This window comes from Haliotis rubra, unplaced genomic scaffold (assembly GCF_003918875.1).
Source record: "Haliotis rubra isolate DU_JTF1 unplaced genomic scaffold, ASM391887v1 Scf1251, whole genome shotgun sequence".
Lineage (NCBI taxonomy): Eukaryota > Metazoa > Mollusca > Gastropoda > Lepetellida > Haliotidae > Haliotis > Haliotis rubra.
Genome location: NW_025765172.1, coordinates 135,749 through 162,054, shown reverse-complemented (window position 1 = coordinate 162,054; position 26,306 = coordinate 135,749). Strand labels below are relative to the sequence as shown.

The window sequence follows — 26,306 nt, the reverse complement described above, 5'->3', positions numbered from 1 at the left end:
ACATGCGTCGCTACTTTTCTCAATAATCTAAATGCATGTATGTAGCGTGAAACCGGCAGATGCCTAAAGAAGAAAGTGTTTGCCGTACCTGTAACAACGATGTACCGTGTCTATGAAGGGGATATAATGTGGGAATGAATGAAATTTACTTTTATCTGGGCCCGTTTATGATGATACATAGTACTATATATGTTAAAACACGAGTGTTGGGGAATTAGCTCGCTTGGCAAGAGGTCTGCCCATACCAACCCACACACAAAACAACACCTGAGTAAATAAACAAGGAGTTTATTACACAGCAGTCACTGAACGATTTTACATAATCAGTCAATAATACCATAGTTTACAATTAATTATTAGAACATGTTCACAATACAATCAGATATCAAAGTACATAAACATCACATGTAGATTCGTTACACACGACACATACTACATTAATCGTGATACATATTCCAATGTACACAACAATAGTTCAGTACACTACACATTACCCCTGTGGGGGTTCATGCAATCGACATTATGTAACGGTCACAAAAAGCATAGTGTTCACAACGTAAAACAATAGTTAAAATATCCGACACACTCTATACATTCCATAATAGTCACAAAACAGTGTAGTGTCAATCAGTATAAAATACACAATCCTAAACTGTAATACCGAAGATATGAGACACATACTAAGGGATGCCTCGTTCCACATAAACCTGAAGGTACTGCCAGGGTTGTAACATATAGTTAAGGTTTTTACAATAGATTAAAGTTAACCTAGAATAACAATGGTATATATGTCAAAGTAGAAGAAAGTAAAGTTTCTTACCTGAGTAAATAAACAAGGAGTTTATTACACAGCAGGCACTAAACGATTTGTGACTGTGTGTTGTCCCTGTTTTATACCTATTCCAGTCATCATAGATAATCCCATTTACTGATACACTGACGATAAAGTTGTTGTTGTGAACTTCAGTTGCTTTATCTAAATCCTATTGCCTAACTCGACCGACGATACGGTGCCAACTACGCACTTAAGCTACTCTATCTTGACCGGATTATATCATAATTTTCATAAACGTATTGAAGACATCAGTGTTGATGGGTGAAGTTCACAGTGAATTTGATTAGCTTATTGCTATCTGCAGACCCGGACCAGATACTGGTTTCGGATGTTCGTTATCAATGTGACCCTTGGCAGCTTGAAGATTGTGAACCGTGGTCAGTTAATCTGTACATATCCAGTTTTCAATAATATATACTGTCATAAATATTGGTAAAACTTATCCAGTTTAATCATGTTAATAGTATCCCCCTGTTCTTTTAAAATTTCGTTCCGAAATTAGTATTAGCAAAATAACACCATACATATTTACAGTACGAGTGATGGGTAAATCGTGGTACAGAAACAACTGGTATCGCGTACCCATGATGACTGACGAGAACATGTGGACAGATTGAACTTAATCCGCGAAAGGTGTATACAACGGTAAAAGTAGATGCCAGATGCAAGTTAAGGAACCAACTGTAAGTAAGGAGCATTAAAGAGATAGTAATAAAGCTACTGGAACATCTGACTATCATGATGCTGAGTAGATTAGCGATGTGCCTCTTTCCCAAAACAATACACAAGAAAAACTTGCATCATTTTATGTGTACACCAAATGGAACAGCATATAGGGTTTTGTTGAAATTGCAGCGCGCACGCAATTTCTAGCACTTGATAACTATGCATGATCTAGATGGTGTTGACATCAATGAATTTAGGTATGAAGACACATCCCTAATCCCTGTTATTTACTTTATTTTGAGGTATTTGTAGGGGCGTTTCCGTCTCTTACCTTTCGTGGTGAAGCGTTCGTGAAAGATGCGCTTGGATTCTTCAGTAACATGTTCAGAGGGTTCCGATGAGTAATCAACCCACTTGACTAAATAGTAACGTTTACCCTGTTGCATGCGTTGACGCAATAATTTTTCAACTGGGTAGTACTGGTCACTTACCTTGGGTGACTGTTGCTCACAAACCACTTCAGTTGTCTGAGAGAGTGACTGATTGGGTACTGTTGTTTCCCAGTGTTCCTCTGATTGGGACGGGTTTACGTCATCTTCCGAGTTACCCTTAGAATCGTTACCTACCTTCGATACCTGTTTCTCCAAATTGTCATTTGTGGCCTGAGAGACTATAGGATTGTTGAAGGTAGACCTGTTTTCCGATTGAGAAGGAGCGATGTCACCTTCCAAGACATCCTGTTGATTATCAGTGTCCACAGCTACCTGTGTATCAGGTCGATTCTGGACAGTGTGTGTCTCATAAAATGGTTTCAACGTGTTGGCATGAGTGCGTGATGGTAGCTCTTTGAATGTTTCTCTATTGTGCACCTGATAAGTGTCATGAGAACACTTTCTGCTAATAAGATAAGGGCCTTTGTACTTTGGTTCGAGTTTGTGTGACCGTTTCTTAACCGTGACTGGATTGGTCATCCAGACGAGGTCACCTTCATCATAAGTACACCCTTTAGCCTTGGAGTCATAACGTTGTTTCATTTTCTCCTGGACTACCTTCAAATTTTCTGTAGCTACTGTGTTCGCCATTTTCAGGTTGTCCAACACCTGTGAAACATGTTCCACTGCATTTTTACCTAACGAAGTCATGGTAAAATTGCTGTGTCAAAGGGAACATGCATCCCATTGCCAAAAAGCATGTGGAAAGGAGAGAATCCTGTAGATTGTACCCTTGGTGTCATGCGGAATGCCATCATTATCCCTGGAATCAAACTAGGCCAGTTTGAGTGATCAGTGTCACAATATGTGCGAAGGGATTGAAGGATAGTACTGTTTGTCCGCTCACAGGCGGAATTCGTCATTGGATGGTAGCTACTTGTAAGATGACGTGTAACCTGGAAGATTTCACAGAGAGCATAAACAAGTTTAGACGTGAAATTGCGACCTTGGTCAGAGACAATGGACCTTGGAGCACCATAACGACAGGATATCTCCTGATATAAAACACGTGCCACTTCTGTAGCTTCCTGGGATTTGCGAGGGAATGCCTCTGACCAACGGCTGTAGGAATCTATCACAAGAAGGATGTGTTTGTAGCCTTCAGGTGTCTCCGTCAATGGTCCAAGGAAGTCAATGTGATGTCGTTAAAATGTCTCAGTAATTGGCAGTGGATGGAGGGGTGCTCTGCTGGGATGCCGTGAAACTTTTGAGACTTGACAGATATGACATGACTTGATGTAATCATGAACGTACTGATACATCCCAGACCAATAGTACTTTAGTTTGAGAGCCCCATACGCTCTGTCAGCACCAAGGTGACCACCACCTGCTTGAGAATCATGGTATGAGAGAAGAGCATCCCTGCGGAGGCTCTTGGGAACGGCTAACTGACGAATGAGTTTATCAGTTGCTTCCATCTGGCGAGTACGAGGCTGGTAAAAATGGTAAAGTACCCCATGTAACATGTCATATTCATGAGCAGTGTTTTGAATCCTTTTCCTCTGGTTATATCTTGTGGTAAAGAACCATCTTCGAGGAAATTTACAATGCCTTTGAAATCAGGACACTGCCGTTGCATTTCTCCAATATTTTCCACATCAAGAGAAGAGGGAGTGGGGGTTGTCTCCATAATGGTATCCACAGCATAGATAGATGGGGATGGGGTGTCGTAGAAAAAATGAATTTCGAGAGATTCAGTTTGTGTGTGATGGTTGTCATTGACACCTAGCGTCTGTCTAGGTGGGTAGGTTCTCCTAGATAGTGCATCAGCATTGGTGTTCACTCTCCCACGCCTGTGAACAATGCCATAGGTGTACTCTTGCAGTTCAAGAGCCCATCTATGGAGACGACTGGTAGTCTGCTTGATGCTCTGCAACCAGACTAAGGCCTTATGGTCTGTAATGATTTTGAAGGGATTACTCGTGAGATAGATGCGGTTGATCTTGACTGCTTCTACCACAGCTAGACACTCCTGTTCACTGACGGTCCAGTTCTTTTCATATGAATTCAGAGATCTTCCCCCATATGCAATTGCTCGTTCCCTACCCTGGTCATCTAACTGGCCTAAAACATAACCGATTGCATATCCTGATGCATCTGTGGTGAGAATAAATGGTTTCATCACATCAGGGTAGGCTAAGACAGGAGCTTCAACAAGACTTTGTTTCAATTGTTCAAATGCGGTTTGGCAAGTGTCAGACCAGTGAAAGGGGGTATCTTTCTGTAAAAGGGCATTTAGTGGTGTTGCTAGTTTGGAATAACCTTTGAGAAATTTTCTATAGTAATTGCACAATCCAAGGAAGCTGCGAAGGTGACGGATATTCTTTTGAGGGGGAAAAGTACGAATAGCTTCTGTTTTGGAGGGGTCAGTTCTTATACCCTTTTTGGAGAGGAAGTGACCAAGGTAGAGAACCTCAGTACGAGCAAAGTTGCATTTATCCGGCTTTAGTTTGAAATTAGCTGATCTCAAACGATCAAAAACTGCTTGCAAATGGGAAAGATGTTCTTAAAAAGTCTTGCTGTAAATCAAAATATCGTCCACATATACTAGGACATGCTTCCATGTCAAGCCTTGCAGGGCTCTTGCCATGACCATCTGAAATGTGGAGGGAGCATTGCGTAGCCCAAAAGGCATAACACGCCATGTACTCTGCGTGACAAGGGATGCCCTGTGAGCTGTTTCAGAATCCATAGGAATTTGCCAGAACCCTGATGTCAAATCAAGCGTGGAAAATATTTGAGCATGGGAATCACCAATAGCATCAAATGCATCTTCCAGGCGAGGATAAGAAGCCGGAATGGTAATCTTATTCAATGATCTGTAATCTATGGCAAAACGGAACTCAACCGATTTCTTCTTGACTAAGACCACCGGACTCTGCCAAGGGGACATGGAGGGTTCAATGAACCCAAGGTCAAGAAGTTCCTTGGTCTGTCGATCAGTTTCTTCTTTGCTTTCAGGGCTCTTCCGATATGACGGCAGATTTGGAGCCAGGTACTGTGTCTATCCTATGTGAATATAGGTTAGCAGCAAACACATCCCTGTTGGCTTTAAGAAGTCTAGATCAGTCTGATTTCTTAGTATCATTTAGATCTGCCTTGCAGAGATCAAAGTTTATGTTTGAAGGCTTACCTTGAGATGTAGGCGGGGGTCTGTCCTCCAAGGGATGTATGAAGGCAACATCGACAGGGTGGGCAACTGCTATGACCTTGCGGGAGGGTAGGACAACTGGTTCACTAGTTGGGTTCAAAAGGGTAAAACATGCCCTACCCTTTTTTGACTGTGCAAGACACTTAGCACCTGCCAATTTGCATGTAGTCATTTGAGGGACTGGTTCGAATAGAAAGGCACATGACCGACCTTTGTGGTTAATCAACCTAACGGGAATGGTGACTTGCATGTTAGAAGGTATAGTGACAGATGCACATGTACGTACAAGACCTGAGCCAGTGGTTTGGAGAGGTACCATGACTAAACCATGATGGAAGGCAAGAGTATGTGTGCTATAGTCTATGATGGCTTCATTTTGATTAAGAAAATCTTGCCCTAGGATGATTGAATGTTGCACTGATTTGAGAACTAAAAAGTTGTGGTCGATTGTCATACCACCAATGTAGAGGGAAATCCTAACTGACCCAAGTACTTTAATGTGCTTTCCCCCAACACCGCTAACATTTGAGAGGGTACTGGCCTGCATCTGGGATAGAGGAATACCTGCCCTTTGCAAAACGGGGAGACATAGAACTGACAGAGTGGCACCTGTGTCTACTAAGGCATGGCGGCGAATATTACCAATCGTTACATAGACTGTATTCTTAATCTGTGACTGATGGGACAAACTCGATGATTTCGAGGTACTGGTATGCCTACTGAGAGAAGATTTGGACGTTTTTCTACCCCTAGGGTCTCTTAAGGTGTGCCTGCTCATAGGTCAGGGCCTACCAACAGGCGCAAGCCATATTGCTGATTCAATCGTAGGCGACATACCCTAGCAAAGTGATGTAACCCACTGCAATAGCTACATTGCTGATTGGAGGATGGACATGAAACTCTAGACCTGCAGTCGTTACCACAACCCCGGCAATTACCTGAGGTTTGTCTGTAGTTGTTCCTCTGTTGTTGTTGTTGCCATTGTTGTTGCTGCCATTGTTGTTGCTACCGTTGTTGTTGCTGCAGAGGCTGGGCAGAATGACGTATGTTGACTCTGGGCTGGTGAGACTGATCACGGTTGACATATGTGTTGACATACTGCCTCTGGGGAACGTGGGCCATCTGAGCAGTCAACTTGTCAAGTTGCTGCTGTTGTGTTGTCAACAGGGCAGCGATGGTGGCCAGTTGATCGTTGTCAACCACAGGATATGCCACGGATGATATGGATGGGGTGGCAACCTGGGTGGCCTGGAGAGCAGCTTCAGCCAGTCTTACCTGATGTGATAATGTCTCTAGTGATTGTGGATCATGGGGAATGACTAATCCCTTCAAAGGAGGCTGCAAACCATTGGTCTCAGGGATCTGGAGGCCAGCTGTCATCTCCTGCACACGTTCAATGAAGGCAGACCCGGACTCGTTGTCGTTTTGGTGGGCGGACAGGAAAGCCGTCTGTGAGGATACGTCGTTGAACCTGCGAGTGAAGACGGCTTCGAATTGGGCTGCGGTTGTTGGGGCTGGATGAAGAGAGTCCAGCCAGGTAGCAGCGGGTCTGTCTAAGTACAATGGCAGGAGGTTCAAGTAGACGGAATCTGTGTGATTGATACTGTCGAAAACAATCCATTTTCTTCAGCCATTGTCAGGCGTTGCCTGTACCGTTGAATTTTGGCACCAGATCACTCACGTATGCCATATTGGGAGACTGTGTGTGTTGTCGCACGGCTGAAGGATGACCCATCAGTGTTTGGGACGGACGCAATCCTGTCCTCGTTAATAGTGACTGGAGGATTAACGTTGTCTGTGTTTGGGCCCGAAGATATGGTTGTAAGGTCCTCCAGTGGTTCGCCAAGGCCGCTGTATTCGTCGGCGGGGGTCGGAGGTCAGTGTCCAGCTCCTAGTGTTGTAGTTTGTGGGTTGGTATGTAGCCATAGGTCGATTTTTGATTCTCTGCCACCTATTAAAACGCGAGTGTTGGGGAATTAGCTCGCTTGGCAAGAGGTCTGCCCATACCAACCCACACACAACACAACACCTGAGTAAATAAACAAGGAGTTTATTACACAGCAGTCACTGAACGATTTTACATAATCAGTCAATAATACCATAGTTTACAATTAATTATTAGAACATGTTCACAATACAATCAGATATCAAAGTACATAAACATCACATGTAGATTCGTTACACACGACACATACTACATTAATCGCGATACATATTCCAATGTGCACAACAATAGTTCAGTACACTACACATTACCCCTGTGGGGGTTCATGCAATCGACATTATGTAACGGTCACAAAAAGCATAGTGTTCACAACGTAATACAATAGTTAAAATATCCGACACACTCTATACATTCTATAATAGTCACAAAACAGTGTAGTGTCAATCAGTATAAAATACACAATCCTAAACTGTAATACCGAAGATATGAGACACATACTAAGGGATGCCTCGTTCCCCATAAACCTGAAGGTACTGCCAGGGTTGTAACATATAGTTAAGGTTTTTACAATAGATTAAAGTTAACCTAGAATAACAATGGTATATATGTCAAAGTAGAAGAAAGTAAAGTTTCTTACCTGAGTAAATAAACAAGGAGTTTATTACACAGCAGTCACTGAACGATTTGTGACTGTGTGTTGTCCCTGTTTTATACCTATTCCAGTCATCATAGATAATCCCATTTACTGATACACTGACGATAAAGTTGTTATTGTGAACTTCAGTTGCTATATATAAATCCTATTGCCTAACTCGACCGACGATACGGTGCCAACTACGCACTTAAGCTACTCTATCTTGACCGGATTATATCATAATTTTCATAAACGTATTGAAGACATCGGTGTTGATGGGTGAAGTTCACAGTGAATTTGATTAGCTTATTGCTATCTGCAAACCCGGACCAGATACTGGTTTCGGATGTTCGTTATCAATGTGACCCCTTGGCGGCTTGAAGATTGTGAACCGTGGTCAGTTAATCTGTACATATCCAGTTTTCAGTAATATATACTGTCATAAATATTGGAAAACCTTATCCAGTTTTACCGTGTTAATATATAGAATAGCGGTACAAGATCACTTCTGACAAAAGACTCTGTAAAGCTTTATTTATTAAACAAAGCTTTTATCAGGCCCTTATCTCTCTCCGCTAGTGTGATACCACTTTGTGCTCGCCCCCCAACTTCCTGGTCACTATGACTGCAAACCAACACTTTCTTTGTCACTCGATTGTGTTGATCTCAACAAAACATATGAAATACCAGTTTATAGTTTTATATTAAATGCCGACTTTTGAAATTCTTATCGTGTGTAACTTAACTTTTATCTCGCTATGTTTCGTGTGTATTGGATATTATTTTATTAGAATTAAAAAAATCGTTTGTTATATTATAAAATGAAGTGCAATGAACTGCTCGAACAAATGTTGGTGGCGGATGATAAGAGCGATGACAAGTGAGATAGACTGGTGATGCTGGCGGTCGGCAGCAAAGCCAAACAATACTTTGGGGACTATAGCCCAGATAAAATTCAGAAATTGCCCACCGATGAGATCGATAAGCTGTACGCGAGATACGAAAGCTGGCTCGGGGCCGAGATGACAAAAACCATAGGGTTGACCATGACTCAGATCTACACCGGTATAGTGTCGCACTTCCTTCCCTCCCCCCGGAACGTTGACTTTACCTGTGGGAAGATCTCGAGAAAAATCCGTTCATCGAACACACTTTGGGCGCTGTCAGCTGTTTGTTGTAACACAAATATTGTATGTTTTAAGGCCCAGTAACCGCTGTGATTATCACGGCAAAGTATTGATAATTTAAAGAGAAAAAAAATAATTATAGTATACAAGAGGGAAACTGTCCAGTAAGAAATGACTCTCCGACTCCGACACAGGAGCAGGGGGAGGAAACACCGACACAAGTCACCAAGAAGAAGAATCCTAAAAGAGACGCCGCTGGTGAGGTGAGGTGAGGTGAAATTGGGTTTAACATCGTGCTTGAGAATATTTCTCTCATATGACGACGTGCATGCGTTTGTATGTGTTTGTGCGGCTGCTTGTACCCGCCCAGGTAGAAGAGATTATACTCTGTGGATCGCTGCAGGCGCAGCTGCTGCTGCCGTGACAACATTATTTATGTTATATAATAAACCACAACCAGCACCAAAACCCACTCCACAACCCCAATTAGAGGTAAACCAGCATATTATGTTATAAATAAAATATATTTTTTGTTATGTATATAATGTCTGAAGGAAAAAACATACGCTCGCTTAACCAAATTGGTTCTCAAACAACCAACTATCAAACTCGATTTTGACCTGCAGGACATGTGTATGCTTATCATAGTTTTAGAGATGGTGATGGCCACCAAGGGCGTTCCCGTAAAACAAGGAATTATACAGGAAAATATTTTAAAGTAATATAAACATATATAGAATGGCTATGATCGCTATGATGGTCGGCTGGGCTGTAGTCAACGCCCTAGCATTTTCCAGGAGCAATTACCTTTTCTCGAAATTACAAGAGTTGAACGCGGCTAAGGTAGAAGCGGAACAAAAACGCCATGATATAGCTGTGGAGAAATTTCAAACCACGCAAGCTGAGTACGCGAAAAAAAAGGTATGCAGAGACTCGATTTCATTATCGACCAGCTGGGGCGTGAAAACATGACGTTCGAACGTTTAAGAATGTCGATGACGCCGCAAACGAATACCACCTGCTAACCGGTAAACAGCTCGAACCTCTCGGCGATGAACCCACACTAACTCAGTATTACGCGCCTTCCCCGGAACAAAAAAACCCGAGAACTGAACTTTGTCACACTGGGCCTAGCAGCGACCAGGTTAATTGTGAAGCATTTAGATTAGATATTCATATGAATATAACAAAGATGAGACCCGCTCCGTAACATTGTCAATTCGTGCTTATGGGGAAAACCAAGACTTGCGGTAGGAAATGCAGGACCGAGGGGTATTGCTGTATTAACATGAAGTGTATCAGAAAGGGTATCGTGAACTACATTTAATGCACGTTTCATTTTTTTTTGCCTAGCAGATAAGGCTGACAGAGTTACCTCCCCTCTATAACCGGAGGCCTAATGAGAGATTGGCTTCGCATCTAAGTATAATAATGTTTACTGACCAAGAGTCGACCGATCTACAGTTGGTGCGAACTACTAGAACCCCGAAAGGTTCTCTGAGAAGCTGTAATATGGATGTATATAAAAGTATACCTATCGTCAACGTCAAACCTCTGATCACCGACAAACTCGAAGAGGAACTGGACGACCTGGGATGCTTCCAATTTCGAATCATTGTAAACATGGTGCGGACGGAAGGTGCCCTTGATAACGTTTATCCTCTCTTCATGGTACAGAGAAAAGTCGCGACTCAACCCGAGATAAATGTGTACATCAACACCTCGTTGCAAATCATACGAGAATACCTGGAACGCTGCCCACACACTGGTCCCGGGCAGGTTCAGAACATAATCAATACGGTTTATATATGCATAGCTGGCTACAACGCTGAAGTTGACCTAGGTTTGATGCCCTACTACATGTTGTGAAAGCAAATCAATAAAAATCGACCAATGCTATTAAATTGACTGGTAGAGTTACCTCCCCTCCATAACCGGGGGCCTAATTGGATATTGGTTTTGCACCTAAGTATAATAATGTTTACTGCCCGGGGGAGCTTCATAAGTTTGCAGAAGAATGCTGTGTATTCGATGATCTCACCGACCTGTTGTGTAGAGGTAGAATAGTCCGTCGACAGTTCTAGGGAACTACACCCCCCCGGTGGGTAATTATCTGAGAAGCTGGCGGATGGGTGTAGGCAAAAAATATGGAATATTGGCTTCTTCAAATCTCTGATCGCTGACAAACTCGAAGAGGAACAACCTGTGATGCCTCGAATTTCAAATCACGGTGGATATGGCACTTGTTGAGCTCGTTTTCCTTACTTCAGAGGTGGCCAAAGAGTCGTGGATGATAGATGTGTATGTCAACGCCTTGCTGTAAAAAAAATGAGAATACATAGAACGCTGCCCCACGCAGGGTATAGACATAGCTAACTACACGCCAGAGTGGGCCTAGGCTTGTAAAAACAAATCAATAACGTTATTAAATTGGCTGATATAGTTACCTTCCCTCCATAACCGGTGTCCCAATTAGAAATTGGTTTTGCAACTAAGTATAACAATGACTACTGTCCGAGAGCTTGAACAGATTGCACGAGAACGAGGTGTAGTCAGTTACTCCTGATTGAGGAAACCTCAGCTGTTGAGATTACAACAGACAACCTCCTCCTACTGTGAAACAGCTCAAACTCCAAGCGATAGAGCTGGGGCTGACTGTTATTCCCGCATTAAGAAAGACGAGCTCGTCGAACGACTGCACCCACCCGTACAACCTCCTTCCACTGTGAAACAACTCAAACTCAAGCGAAAGAGCTGGGGCTGACCGGTTATTACCGTATGAGGAAAGCCGAGCTCATTGCAACTGTTGCAACAACACAGAGTCGTCGATCTACAGTTCGTGCGAACTGAACACACTATTGGTAATTGTCTGAGAGGCTGGCGGATGAATGTAGACCAAGACATAGATATCGACAACGTCAAACCTATGATCGCTTGATAAACAGCAAGAGGGATGGTGTCGTTGAATACGTTCTGCCTTACTTCAGAGGCAAACAAGAAGTCTAGACTCAACCAGAGACTAGAGACGGGTCCATCGACACCTCTTTGCAAAAAATACGAGAATACCTGGACTGCTATACACACAGGGGTTCCGGGTGGGTTGTGGACAGAATCGATAAGGTCTATCTGGACATAGCTTACTACATACCGTTCAAAGTGGATCGTACCTAGACTTCCCCCCTACTACAAGAGAAAACAAGCCATGGTCAACATCAAAAACAGAGGTAATAATTGTTTGAGGTTGGCGATCAGATCCGTATTGTTTCCGGCTGACGCTAATTCAAATAGACCTTCGAGCTATCCTGAAGACGACGGACTCAACTGGGTTGGTATAGACGACCCCACCCCCATATTTCAGATCACCAAAATCGAAAAACAGAACGACCATATAGCCGTCGTCTTTGGACACGAAGGCACAGGATCAGCCAGATGACTGAGGGCCACATGACGATCAATGTATTCATGATCCAGCGAGGTGAGAAGTACCACTATCCGTGGATAAAACACTTCAGCAGACTGTTGCATGACCAACCGAAATACGACGGGGAAAAACACTTTTGTGAATGGTGCCTGCACGGTTTCATCCGGGCCGACCTGCTGGAATCGCACCGGGAGGATTGCCTAGGCGTGGGACAGACGGCCATACGAATCGACATGCCCAACGAAAACGACAACATCTTAAAATTCACCAACCACAAAAATCAAATGCCCTTGCCTTAAATCATCTACACTGACTTCGAAGCCCTCATCAAACACGTTGACACCATTGGGCCATCCACAGACAAAAGTTTCACGCACAAAACGCAAGAGCACGAGGCCTGTGTGTTTGGGTATGTGACGGAAAAAGAACGCTCCCAAGATGTACAGAGATCCCGACGCAGGTGAAAAATTTCTCATGTGTTTGCAACACGAAGAGAAAACCATCAGGAAAAGGTTGTACATCATCGCTTCCATGGGCATGACCCAAGCCGACCGGCAGCACTCACTGCCACGTGAGCGATGAACCACTGAACGGATATTCGGTGAGTACAGAGGCGCAGCCCACAATGCATGCAACCTCAAACTCAAAATCAATCCCATAATCATCCAAATCCCCGTCGTGTTTCATTTGAGAGGGTCGCCAAGACTCGACCTCTGCTGATGAGGAAGGGCGTTTACCTCTATGAATACATGGACAGCTGGGTTAAGTTCAACGAGACACGACTGTCTCCCATCAACAGATTTCACAGCAACTTGACCAACTTGACCATCACCCAGGACGATTACACGCACGCGATTAACATATGGAATAAACTGGGCTGCAAGAATCTGGGTGAATAACACGACCTGTACTTGAAAAGAGACGAACTCCTGTTGGCAGACGTGTTCGAGAAATTCAGGAAAACGTGCTCGAAACATACAGTCGGGACCCCGCGTGGTATTTCTGCTCCTGGGTCTCTCTTGGGAAGCCTTGTTGAAAAACTGTGTGAAACTCAAACTATTGACGGATTACGACATGCACCTGTTCATCGAAAAACGCTTGCGAGGTGGGATTTCCATGGCCTCCAAAGACTATGCGAAAGCCAACAACAAGTCCGTGAAGACTATAATCCGAATCAACCAACCACCCATATCCTCTATCTCGACGCTAACAACCTGTATGGCTGGGCCATGAGCCAGTATCTCCCCACTGGGGGATTCGAGTGGGTGCCCGAGACGATCGACGTCATGAGGTTACATACTAAAAGTGGACTTGGAATATCCCATGGATTGACACAAATCACACAACAGCTATCCGCTCGTTCCAGAACGTTTGACGGTGAACCCGGACTGGATGTCCGACTACCAATGAAACTTGCTGGGAAACGCCAAAAAACTCGTACCCAACTTGATGAACAAGATCGTGCACTTTGGCAACCGGCAACTGTACCTGTCGATGGGCATGAAAATCTCGAAAATTCATAGGGTGCTCAAGTTCGACCTAAGCCCGTGGATGGAGCCCTACATCAGAATGAACACGGACTTGCGAAAGTGGGCCAACAGTGATTTCAAGAACAACCTGTACAAGCTCATGAACAACTCGGTGTTCGGTAAGACTATGGAGAATTTGAGAAAACGTGGGAACGTGAAACTAGACCGATCGAAAGAGGAAGAAAAACTCAGAAGCAAAATATTCGGCGACGATCTTGTGGTGTTGCACATGAGAAAATAGAGTTTCCCCCAGGATTCAAAAAGGGCAGGGCAACTGAATTTCAAAAAGGGCACCCCTATTACGAAAGGGGCATGCAATGACAGATTTCCAAGTAAGGCTCAAAGAGCACAGTTATTTCACGTAACCTCGACATAAAATAAAAACTAAAAATAACCAAGTGTTGATATCAATCATTGTATTCTTTGTACAGTCTCAGATTTTCCTGTTCTTCCTGGACAGGAATTTTGCAACAACTTTGTCCATGTCAATGTCAGCTGTGGAAGATGTGTTCATGCTTATCATCAAGAGCCTGTTGCAGTTCTTCACACTCAGTCTGTTTCTGTGGTCAGTAACAATGAGCTTCACTCTTGAGAAAACCCTCCCCACTTCTGATGTTGACAGAATGACTGTAGCATAAACACTCAGCAGCTTGACCATGCATGGATAGAGGTTGCCCAGCTGTGGCTTCAGGCTTGTCAATGTTTTGAGCATGGCTGTAGGTGAGCTAGTGTCAAGATCTTCAGAGAAGAGTTCCTCCCCTTGATTCCACTCAAGAAGAGTTTGGTCTGTATCCAACTGGAACTGTTCTGCAAGGTCTGACACCTGCAGGGATAGAAATACCTTTTTTTGTAAGTGTGCCTTAGGGCACCAGACAAATATCTTAGGTGTGCCTTTCAGAAATGAAGTGTGTCCACATGTCTTGAGAATAAATGACAATAATGATGATCATTTGAAGTTTATTGTTAAAGGTCACATGCAACCAAAAAATCAAACATAATTAAAACACAATTATCACTTATTCATGACATATAATATACATTGCTGCTTATGAAAAAACATATAAACAAAACTATAAGCGTACCATTGCAAATCAAAGTGCAATATTGTGTACTTAGGTTTACTTCCCAAGAAACGAAGCAGCCGGGATACCGAACCCAGTCAGAGCGGGTGGGTGTGCACTCAAGTGGAACGGCTGGCTCATTTGCAGAAGCCCTCACGACTCAATTGTGTGTGTATATATAGAGATGTTGGGTTTTGTAAATACATGCTCATTTTTTGTGTATAACATTTGACAATCAACAGACATCATAACATGTCATGTGTTCAAGTATCACACCTGCCTGTCTGTGTAATTACATAATGTGACAGAGACCGAACTCGAGCCATAAATCAATGCATTTTGTTTATGGTGTATAGCCTGATAGGTGTTAAGTTCAAATTGCATGTGGTCAGTGATCGCAGCTGTGTATTGAATATTGTCATTAGCAGACAGGCAGGCAGACACACAGGTGTCAATAAAACAAGACATTGAGTTTTGTCTGTGACAACGACATATCTATATCACAGTTAGAAATTTTGTCAACGCTAAATAATGACATTGCTTTTAAGTATCGAACTGAGACAGTGACTCGGTAAGAAGAAGGTGTGGTGAAATAGACAAATGAAATTATATAAACAGTTAATTTACTGTCATAACATATAAAAAGATCGCGCCTGTGAGATATCAACAAAACATTAGAAAAATAGCTCACACCAAAGCCTTCATAGCGTATTCACCGGACTACCCACTTCCAAGCTGCATGAACCTATTTCACTGCACACGTTCTATGAACGTTTGAACTCCGATTTCGCGCGGTTTTTTTTTATCGCGTTATTTTTCAACTTTATAAGTTGAATTTGCATTTTTGACGATTTGTTTCGGTTAGTCCATACCAAAAAGTATCAGAATCTGCAAAGTTGTGTTTTACGTTGCATGTGACCTTTAAATAAAGAAATGGGTTTCTGAGCATTCAAATGTGTTATCAAATTGGAAAAAAAATAATTGTTTCGGGGATTAAATGACTAAAGGTGAGTTATGTTTTCAAAAAATTGGGCATGCCATAAGGGCACTGAGAACATTTTTAACCATGCCATTTCAATATTTACCATGCCATGGCACACTAATTCATGGGGTATTTCGAACCCTGCACCTGTAAGAGATATAAAATACAAATAGCTACTTGTAATATTAACAACAATGAAGTCATAATAAATATTTGTTTAGAAATTATTGATTATAAATAGATATATAGATATAGGTACAAATCAATCATAAAATGGTTTATTTCATTTATAACTTCATGTACATTATAAACATGTTGTCTGGTTTATTTCAGTTTTCAGGAACTCTAACTACCAATAATTTTAAATTATACTTGAAAAAAATAATGCAACAATATCATGTACAACAAGCATACCTCAGCATCTCCATGAAAGGTGAGAAATGAGGAATCCCCAGACTTGTGAGGACTGGTGTAGCTTGCAGTCTGTCTTCTAAGTTTCCAATCAGTAGGTCAAGGAAGGTATCCATTGAAGACTGTACATTTATCTGCCTGCTATTGGTCATCTCTATACCATACTGGGAAGTGAGCTGGTCAACTTTTGAGAGATATGGGCCTAGCTTCTCCTTCATCTTCTTCAGTGACGCTACACTGCTGCGAAGTTGTGGTTCAACAATACTCAAGTCCAAGTCTCTCCTCTCAAAAAGCTTTGTTAGGTTAGCCAACATGGAACAGACATCACAGAGGAGCAGGATAAAGTACAATTTGTCATATGACTTCAGCTGTTTGTAAAGTCCTTCAGCAGTTACACTAAGCTTGTCACCAGCCCTCTTGTCATTGCCCATTCCAACTGCATTTTCCAGATCTGCAAGAATTGCTGGGTAACACTGCCTGACTGCATGTACTGCTCTCTCATGGCTCAACCACCTGGTATGCACTGCCTTCTTGATTGTGATGGGATTTCCGGATTCTGAGCCTTCCATTTCTCTTGTCAAAATCTGCATTTTTCTCCAGGCTTTTCGATCTAACTGTGCGCAGTAGTGGTAATATTTAAAACAGACCCATCAACAGTTCATCAACACTTCCAATTGCTGTCATGTGTCAGATTTGAAATGCAGAGCTTTATGGCAAGTTGTAGTCGGTGGTTGATGCAGTGGACATCGATCATAGCAGGATTGTCTTTCTTCAGCTGTGTGACAACCCCTTTTCGTTTTCCAACCATCACAGCCGGTCCATCACTAGCAAAACATGTCATCTTCTTTGGGTTGAGGTTTGCGTCTGTCAAATAACCCTTCACAGACTCAACTATTGTGTCTGCAGTTCCATTCGGGATTTCCTGATCACAAAGGTAAGCTAGCTTGGACTCAACATAACGTCAAACAAAAGCAAGATGTTTCCTCGTTGAAACATCTGTATACTCATCAAGCATGAGTCCAAATGAAGTGCTCTCCTTCATTTTCTTCTCCACTTCCTCTTCCACTACTTCAGCTTGGCATTCAACAAACTCTTGTATTGTCCTATGACCCTTGTAAGATGCATTCTTACCACAGTAAAAGTTGGCAATGTTAGGAGCTCCAAGTTCAATGCATAAATCAATTAAAGGTCCAAAAAGTGTGGTATGTGGCAAGTTGTGCTTTATAAGAAAATACAAAACTTTCTGTGCATCTACTAGGGCAGCCTTTTCTTGTCCAGAAAAGTTCCTGAAAGCATTCTTAATTGAAACTGCTTCCTCCTTCTCATGTGAAATTGCATCTTGATGCATCGGTGAGTTTTCATGCAATGACACTTTGTCAAGTCTAATGGTCTCACATCCCTCCTTATTCCATACCATGGATCCATTTCTCCCTTTTGTATTCCACTTTTGACAAAGAGAACAATCATGCCATATTTGAGGCCATCTTCATTTGGACATATTGATATTTCAACCAAGGCCTGTCCTCTTGCAACTTGGATTCAAATGTCAATTTGTGCCCTGCATCTTTTTTCGCTTTCTTTCGAAAACAAGCTGTACTGTTTTCTGTTCCTGCAGGAGTTTCAGATTCATTTGCCGAACAAATCCTGTCTTCATAGGAAAATACTTCTGAATCCTCCAGATTAGGCCTGAAATGTATTATAAGTTACTAAGTATTATGTTTATAGCACAAAAGCAAAAATATTAATCAGAACGTAAATACAGTAGTTCGGAGTATATAACGTCATAAATATGAAAGATAATGTGACTGTAATGTGGCTGCAGTGTTGCAACTTGCAGTTATTACCTCATTTTCAGATAAAGGTGTTGACATTTTCTTTGCAAAAATAAGCAGCATAAGCTAAAGAAAAAAACAAAATATTCCTGCAAATATTGTGACTCACATTATGGAACTATGTTAATGCTCGAAGGATACAACTCATTACTAAATATGTTATGTTTGCAATTCCATACTGCGACCCTGATTATGGCTTCGTAATTATTTCCAATCCGACTAAGCACTCCAAAACATACCAATAACTTGTAAAATTATGATACCCCTAATACTAATAACGTGATTATGCATTGTTCAATAGTTTCAAATGTTGAAATACACAAAACAAATTGTCTATTATACGTTTTATCGGTAAAAATTGAAACAAAATGGCGGACACTTCCGCTTGGGTAACCCAGTTGTAAGCGATACATTTTCGTCGAAATATCTGACCGAGAGCCTATGTAAAGACACTAATGCAAAATATTTTGGAGTACTACAAAAGCCTGAGTCATCTGTTCTTGTCGTAAACAATTTATTATGGTGATGTGCTATTACGAAATTAACTGCACATATGATATAGCCACCTACCTCGCGAAGAAATCAAGAAGTCGTCGACACTTCCTGGCTTCGGCCCTTGTAGCTTCTTCCCTTTTTCTCTTGGTTCTTTCCTTAGTTGGCATTGCGAAATAACCCGCAATTGCAAGTAATGGCAAGTGTAAGCCATCGTCGCTTTTTAAACACTGATAGATAATTGTTGTCAAAACTTTAAAATTGCAAAGGGAGGCAACTCTATTGGATTTCCTAAAAATCCGGACCGAGAGGCGAGTGACAAGTGTCGAACGGGCGAGGTCGTGGACAGAAGGGCAGGGCGCCATACAAAAAGGGCAGAGCGCAAAATAAAAAGGGCAGGGCGAGGCGCCCTGCTAAAAATGCCTAGGGGAAACACTAGAAAAAGTCACATCAAATTCAACCGGCCTGTTCAACCGGCCCGTGGGTATCAGCATCCTTGACTTATCCAAACATCTGATGTACGACTTTTATTACAACGAACTGAAGAAACAGTATGGCGACAGGTGCGAAGTGCTGTACACAGACACGGATTCCCTGCTGATGGAAATTCAAACCGCGGACGTGTACGAGGACATGAAGAGAAAAATAGACCTATACGACAACAGCGACTACCCCAAGGACCACCCGATGCATGACGCACTTAAAAAAAAAAGTGCTCAGTAAGATGATGCCCAAAATGTATTCCATCCTGAAAGCAGACGATAATGAAATCAGAAAAGCGAAAGGCGTGAAAAAATATGTGGTGAAAAAACAAATCAAACACGCCAGATTCAAGGAAGCCCTGTTCAAAAATCACAAATCAAATGAACTCGCTGAGAAGCGACGGACACAGGATATACGGACTGACCATAAACAAAACGTCCCTGTCGCCGATGGACATGAAACGTTGGATCGCCATCGATGGAATCAACACGTACGCGTACGGGCACGAAAAAATTGAACTAAAAGAAAAAATATACTTATGTAATGTCCTGACTTCAAAAAAATATTCAAAACATTTATTACAGCCCGCGTGGGTGCTGGAAAGGCGCGAGCGCCATACACAAGCTTGCCGAGATAGCAAGAGTATCACAAAACGAAACCAAAGTGTGGTTGGATAAATAAGCCCTATGGCAAAAACATCTACCTACCGGCTTTGCGCTACGTGCCTAGAAGAAAATTTGATGCGTCGGCGTCCAATCGTGTTAACCAAGCCGACCTCCTGTTTCTACCTCATAACAAAAAATACAAGTACACACTAACCGTCGTTGATGTGGCCAGCCGTTACAAAGACGCAGAACCCTTAGCCGCCAAAGATTCGACCAAAGTAGCTCACACATTCGAGCGCATATACAAGCACAGTCCGCTGACATGGCCCACCGAGCTGCAAGTAGATCCCGGATGGGAGTTCATGGGTGCCATGTCACAACTACTAACCAAGCATAGCGTCTAAGTCAGGCGTGGTGCAGCCGGAGCTCATTATAGCCAAGCCATCGTGGAGAGATTCAATAGGACTTTGGCCGAGCGTTTATTCGGACATCAGTATGTGCAGGAAATAAGTCAAAATATATAACACTGAGTGGGTCGCGTGGCTACCTCAAGAGGTGTCGGCTATCTCGTTCGGACCCCGTGATCTTGTCGAGCTGGTCTTGTGTGAAGTCTTGCTTTTCCAGAGATCAGTTTTCCTTTTTCCAGAATTGGTTTTCTTGATGATGGCACAGCCAACGTTCCACACGAGTTCGCATTTGTCATTGTCGGAAGTCAATGTGATGTTAAACGCCAGTCGAACCTGTCCGGGAACGATGACGTCATTCTCACCCAGGTTGGGGAATCGAACGAACAGCGTTTGGTTTTGATCTATCTTGCTCGGATTGTTGGTGATGGTCACCGACTGACACACAGCTTTGACGCCGCGGGGCTCTGTTAATCTTCGGAAAGGATCTAACTTTCTTCCTATTGTGACACTGTTATATACATAAAATATATAAGTTTAATATAATTGATATAATGGATGACATTCCGATGGATGATTTGGGTGCTGGTGCGCTCGGTGATGGGGATTACCATGAAGACACCTCATTCATGGGCGACACCGTTAGCAACAAACTTTTAACGCAAACCGTAGATGAATATTACAATGCATTGAGGCGAGATAAAAATGACGTCGAACCGTTGGGATGAGACTATTCCAAGTTTGAAGTCGATGGCAAGGGCACGCTGCGATTGAAAGCTCATCGGGAGATCGATCTTATTAGCAAACACACGAGAAAACCGCTTGCATTGTCTACGCTAGCAAGTCGTCATGGTGGGCAACTGATCCACAAAGAATTAAACATGCGAGATTACGGCGGCGCACTTCCCAAAAAAACTTCCACCCAAAGTAGTTTGTGGTCTGCAAAACGTCAGGTCCGAACTCAGCAATATCGCAGACGTGCCTCAACATGCCAAATAAACGTCGGACAGCATCGAAAAACTGTTGGACACGTACTGGAACAAGCCTTTGCCGGGCTTCGAATCTCCTGTCAGACAACTTCAGGGTCTAGACAGGGCATTGCGGACCGTTCATGGAGAACTTGTGAACAACATGGGGAAACTGAACGAACTCGACGACCAAATCGCTCGTGAGAAAAGAAAACTCAGAAAAGAAAAGCAGTCCCTTTACCCACGATGTTGGAACGAGTTTGCGTCTGCGCGCCCACCAGCGCCCACACGTACGTTCGAATCAAATTGTTTAAGCGTTCGGTACTGGAGCGAGTGAACCCTTTTGACTCGTCCATCATAAACTTTTTCACATCATCTCCTGGTCCCTGTTAGAACCTCTAAACTTGGTTAATCCTGGCTGTCGTCGAAAGCCATGTAATCATCGTTCCACTCGTTCGTTGTGACGTAATGATACGACTTGTAACCCCAATCTTTCACTAGCTATTTGCTGGTTTCCGTGAGAGGCAAGTTGTGAACCCGTCTTCAGGTCGAGTTCGAATTCGTGGCAAATTCGTTCGTATGCACGTCGACCATATGGTTTGTTTACTAAATTCCACCCTTTGTCCTGTGTAAGCGGAGTGCTGATTTCTTTGAGGATATGTCTGATCTCATAGTACACGTGAAACGTAAACACAGACCAACTCATCGCATCACACCGAGTGTCGGTCACCTCAAACCGCACCCCGTTGTCGCGCACCACACGGCAAAATTGAATTGATTCTGCCAGAACTGCATCGGGTTGTTAAACCAAGTGTGTACCGTTTTAACGTTCATCACCGAAAACCCATAATTTTCAAACACATCGGTGAATGATGCTTTGAAACGCAAACTATCTTTTGCATCGACCACGATCTTCATATGTGTGAAATCAGAAGTATCGCTTTTAGGATATAACACTCCCAGTTTGTACATGTTGAATTGTTATATAATGTATAATATATACTTCCAATATGTACGTGAGGCTTCCGGGAATAACAAGCGCTGAGGCCGTTCAACTGCTGCACACAATCAATAACACGTCAGGCCAACTCGAAGTTGCACTCTGCGATGTCACCTACCTCCCACGATGGACCAACATTAATGACAGCAACAACAAGCTGATCATCAGTGGCTTCCGCAACCACATAACCGACGGTTACTACAGCATATGCTCGCTAAGCGACGAAGTCTTTAAACCCGTGGGAGAAGAATTCAAAATGAATGATTCAAACGGCACAGTCGTGTTAACCAACAACGGAGTAAAGACCTTGAAACTCAGCCGGTCATTGGCGAGAATGCTCGGGTTGCAGTCAGACGAAATAAAACCTACAACCACGATCACGGGTAAAAAATTACCTCCCGCAATGGACCAATATCAATGACAGCAACAACAAGCTGATCATCAGTGGCTTCCGCAACCACATAACCGATGGTTACTACAGTATATGCTCGCCAAGCGACGAAGACTTCAAACCCGTGGGAGAAGAATTCAAAATGAATGATTCAAACGGCACAGTCGTGTTAACCAACAACGGAGTAAAGACCTTGAAACTCAGCCGGTCATTGGCGAGAATGCTCGGGTTGCAGTCAGACGAAATAACACCTACAACCACGTATCACGGGTAAAAAATTACCTCCCGCGATGGACCAATATCAACGACAGCAACAACAAGCTGATCATCAGTGGCTTCCGCAACCACATAACCGACGGTTACTACAGTATATGCTCGCCAAGCGACGAAGTCTTCAAACCCGTGGGAGAAGAATTCAAAATGAATGATTCAAACGGCACAGTTGTGTTAAACAACAACGGAGTAAAGACCTTGAAACTCAGCCGACCATTGGCGAGAATGCTTGGGTTGCAGTCGGACGAAATAAAACCTACAACCACCATCATGGGTACGAAATTACCCAACCTTGTTCCGTACTGCGAACTGTGCATTCATCTCGATCAGATGAGCACAACGGACAACATTCAAGGTGACCGCCCTTCCACGCTGCTGAGAGCCGTACCGGTGAAAACGGAAAAGTATAACGACGACAGAACCGAATCGTTTTCATCGCGGCAGTACAAAAAATTAACACGAGGCACCATCTCGGAATTGAAAGTATTGGTTTTAAATATAAAACATAATCCTGTGAATATAGGATACCTCAGCGTGACGCTGCAAATACGACAATGACTAGCGCCCAAGGCCCCTGAACGTCCATGTGGTTGAAAAATTGCGCCAATATAGCAGTCTCCGACATCGGGGACATGCGAGGATTCGATGAACCCCGAATCGATGGCAAACTGTACGCCATGCAACTAAAAAACCACATTTACAAACGCATCGCCCAACCATCTGCGGTGGCAGTAACTCAGGTGATATCGTCGATACCTCAGGAGCTGACAGCAACACTCGGTATGGTCTAGTCCGCAACGACGAGGACCAATGGACGATATACCCAGCATTCGGTGGCAAACTGTTCGACTTAGACGATGTCGAGACCACGGTCGTAGGCTGAAACAAGCAGTACAGCCTCGTCTTCACCGACGATCCCGGTGCAGAGATGCACCGTGGTCGTCGAAGCCTTGTCGCGTCTTGATATACTCGCTCACATCTGTGCGTCGTAAGCAGTCCCTTTACCCACGATGTTTGAACGAGTTTGCGTCTGCGCGCCCACCAGCGCCCACACGTACGTTCGGATCGAATTGTTTAAGCATTCGGTACTGGCACGAGTGAACCCTTTCTACATGTCCATTCTAAACTTTTTCACATCATCTCCCGGTCCCTGTTAGAACCTCTAAACTTGGTTTATCCTGGTTGTTGTTGAAAGCCATGTAATCATCGTTCCACTCGTTTGTTGTGACGTAATGATACGACTTGTAACCCCAATCTTTCACTAGCTATTTCATATGTGTGAAATCAGAAGTATCGCGTTAGGATATAACACTCCCAGTTTGTACATGTCGAATTGTTATATAATGTATAATATGTACCTCCAATATGTACGTGACACTTCCGGGAATAACGAGCGCTGAGGCCGTTCAACTGCTGCATGCAATCGATAACACGTCAGGCCAACTCGAAGTTGAACTCTGCGATGTCACCTACCTCCCCCGATGGACCAACATCAACGACACCACCAACAAGCTGATCATCAGTGGCTTCCGCAACCACATAACCGACGGTTACTACAGCATATGCTCGCTAAGCGATGAAGTCTTCAAACCCGTGGGAGAAGAATTCAAAATGAATGATTCAAACAGCACAGTCGTGTTAACCAACAACGGAGTAAAGACCTTGAAACTCAGCCGGTCATTGGCGAGAATGCTCGGGTTGCAGTCGGACGAAATAAAACCTACAACCACCATCATGGGTACGAAATTACCCAACCTTGTTCCGTACTGCGAACTGTGCATTCATCTCGATCAGATGAGCACAACGGACAACATTCAAGGTGACCGCCCTTCCACGCTGCTGAGAGCCCGTACCGGTGAAAACGGAAAAGTATAACGACGACAGAACCGAATCGTTTTCATCGCGGCAGTACAAGAAATTAACACGAGGCACCATCACGGAATTAGAATTTAGATATAAAACATAATCCTGTGAATATAGGATACCTCAGCTTGACGCTGCACATACGACAATGACTCGTGCCAAAGGCCCCGGAACGTCCATGCGGTTGAAAAAATGCGCCAATATAGCAGTCTCCGACATCGGGGACATGCGTGGATTCGATGAACCCGGAATCGATGGCAAACTGTATGCCATGCAACTGAAAAAACACATTTACAAACGCGTCGTCCCACCATCTGCGGTAGCAGTAACTCAAGTGATATCGTCGATACCTCAGGAGCTGAAAGCAACACTCGGTATGGTCTAGTCCGCAACGACGAGGACCAATGGACGATATACCAAGCGTTCGGTGGCAAACTGATCGACTTAGACGATATCGAGACCATGGTCGTCGGCTGAAACAAGCAGTACAGCCTTGTCTTCACCGACGATCCCGGTGCAGAGACACACCGTGGTCGTCGAAGCCTTGTCGTGTCTTGATATACTCGCTGACATACTCTAGAGCAAACCAGGGGTGCAAAACGTGGGATTGCAGGTGGTGTCTGAATTTGACAGCGTGGCCAACATCCTGGAAAATATACCGGTGAATTCCATGCTGTGGAATTACCTTGGTGAACCAGCATCGTCGCACAAAGTCGAAATTGTGAAAGGAATCAAAACTCTGGTTGGCCAAACAACATGAATATCACGTTTGTTCTGTTTACGTGCGGGTGAATGTCGATTCCCATACCAGTCTGCAGGGGATCACCGTTACAGTGGAAGACACGATATCACTCACCAAAATCTTACTACCTGACAACATACATCTCATGGGGTTGAAGTGCACACCTGTGAAAATATCAGAAAAACAATTGGAAACTATTTTACAACATTTTTAAATAGACGCTGAACAATCATCATCCCAACGTCACGCTTGGTGATCTGGGAGACACGGAGGGATTTGATCTGCCTGGTCAGGAAGACACCTTGTACGTCCTACATTTGAAAGACAACGTGTACGAGCGGGTGTTGTTAGCAGACTTTAAAGAGCCCAAATGGTTGATCAACATAACCCTCACCTCACCTTACATCTCCTTTAAAGAAAGTGGTTACGTCTCCGAAATTCAGAACAACGTTGTCATTCATGGGTCTTTCATTCCAGATTTTTATGTACAAGTTATACGAATACCAGGTCACTCAGACAACATGTTAGCCCCAAACAGCAGGGCTGCAACTTTAGAGTTCAAATTACTCGATTACCAACTGGATTTTGTATATACCATGCAAAACTTCACACTCATCATAGACGTCTATCTCGGAGACTCTCCCGGGGTAGACAATTTTTACCTGGTGTTCCAATACAATGGGAAGACAGACACAAATACCAACGTTGCCATATTATCATCCGAAAAGCATTGGCATCCTTAGTAAGCCTCGATGGGGTCCATGTAGTAGCTCTCTCTGTTTCAATTGAGGCTGTTTACCTGTTCAATAGTATAAACCTTATAAGTATGAAATACATTCATAGATTTTTAACAGAAAAACAATTAAAATCTATTTATAAAATCTATATATATATATAATACACACAGGATGGGGCTGTATCCAGTAGTAGATGAAGAAGCAAAAGCACTGGAATCCGTAGACGGGTTTCGGTAGAAACAGTTATGTGACATAAAGCGTCA

The 26,306-nt window shown here is 43.3% G+C and overlaps 2 long non-coding RNA genes across 2 annotated transcripts in view; one reads left to right on the top strand and one right to left on the bottom strand.

Annotated features, from left to right (window-relative positions):
• Positions 1 to 1,189: 1,189 nt before the first annotated feature.
• The window catches only part of LOC124266385, a 28,031-nt gene continuing 2,914 nt past the window's right edge, over positions 1,190 to 26,306 (top strand). Inside the window, exons 1-4 of the long non-coding RNA XR_006895754.1 lie at positions 1,190 to 1,202; positions 5,402 to 5,406; positions 8,852 to 8,859; positions 20,001 to 20,006. This is a non-coding gene — a long non-coding RNA (uncharacterized LOC124266385). The remainder of the gene's footprint in view (positions 1,203 to 5,401; positions 5,407 to 8,851; positions 8,860 to 20,000; positions 20,007 to 26,306) is intronic.
• Positions 9,953 to 14,457, bottom strand: LOC124266386. Its single transcript, XR_006895755.1, has 3 exons — positions 14,258 to 14,457; positions 11,922 to 11,923; positions 9,953 to 9,963 (listed from the first exon to the last, which is right to left on the bottom strand). It is a non-coding gene; the product is annotated as an uncharacterized LOC124266386 (long non-coding RNA).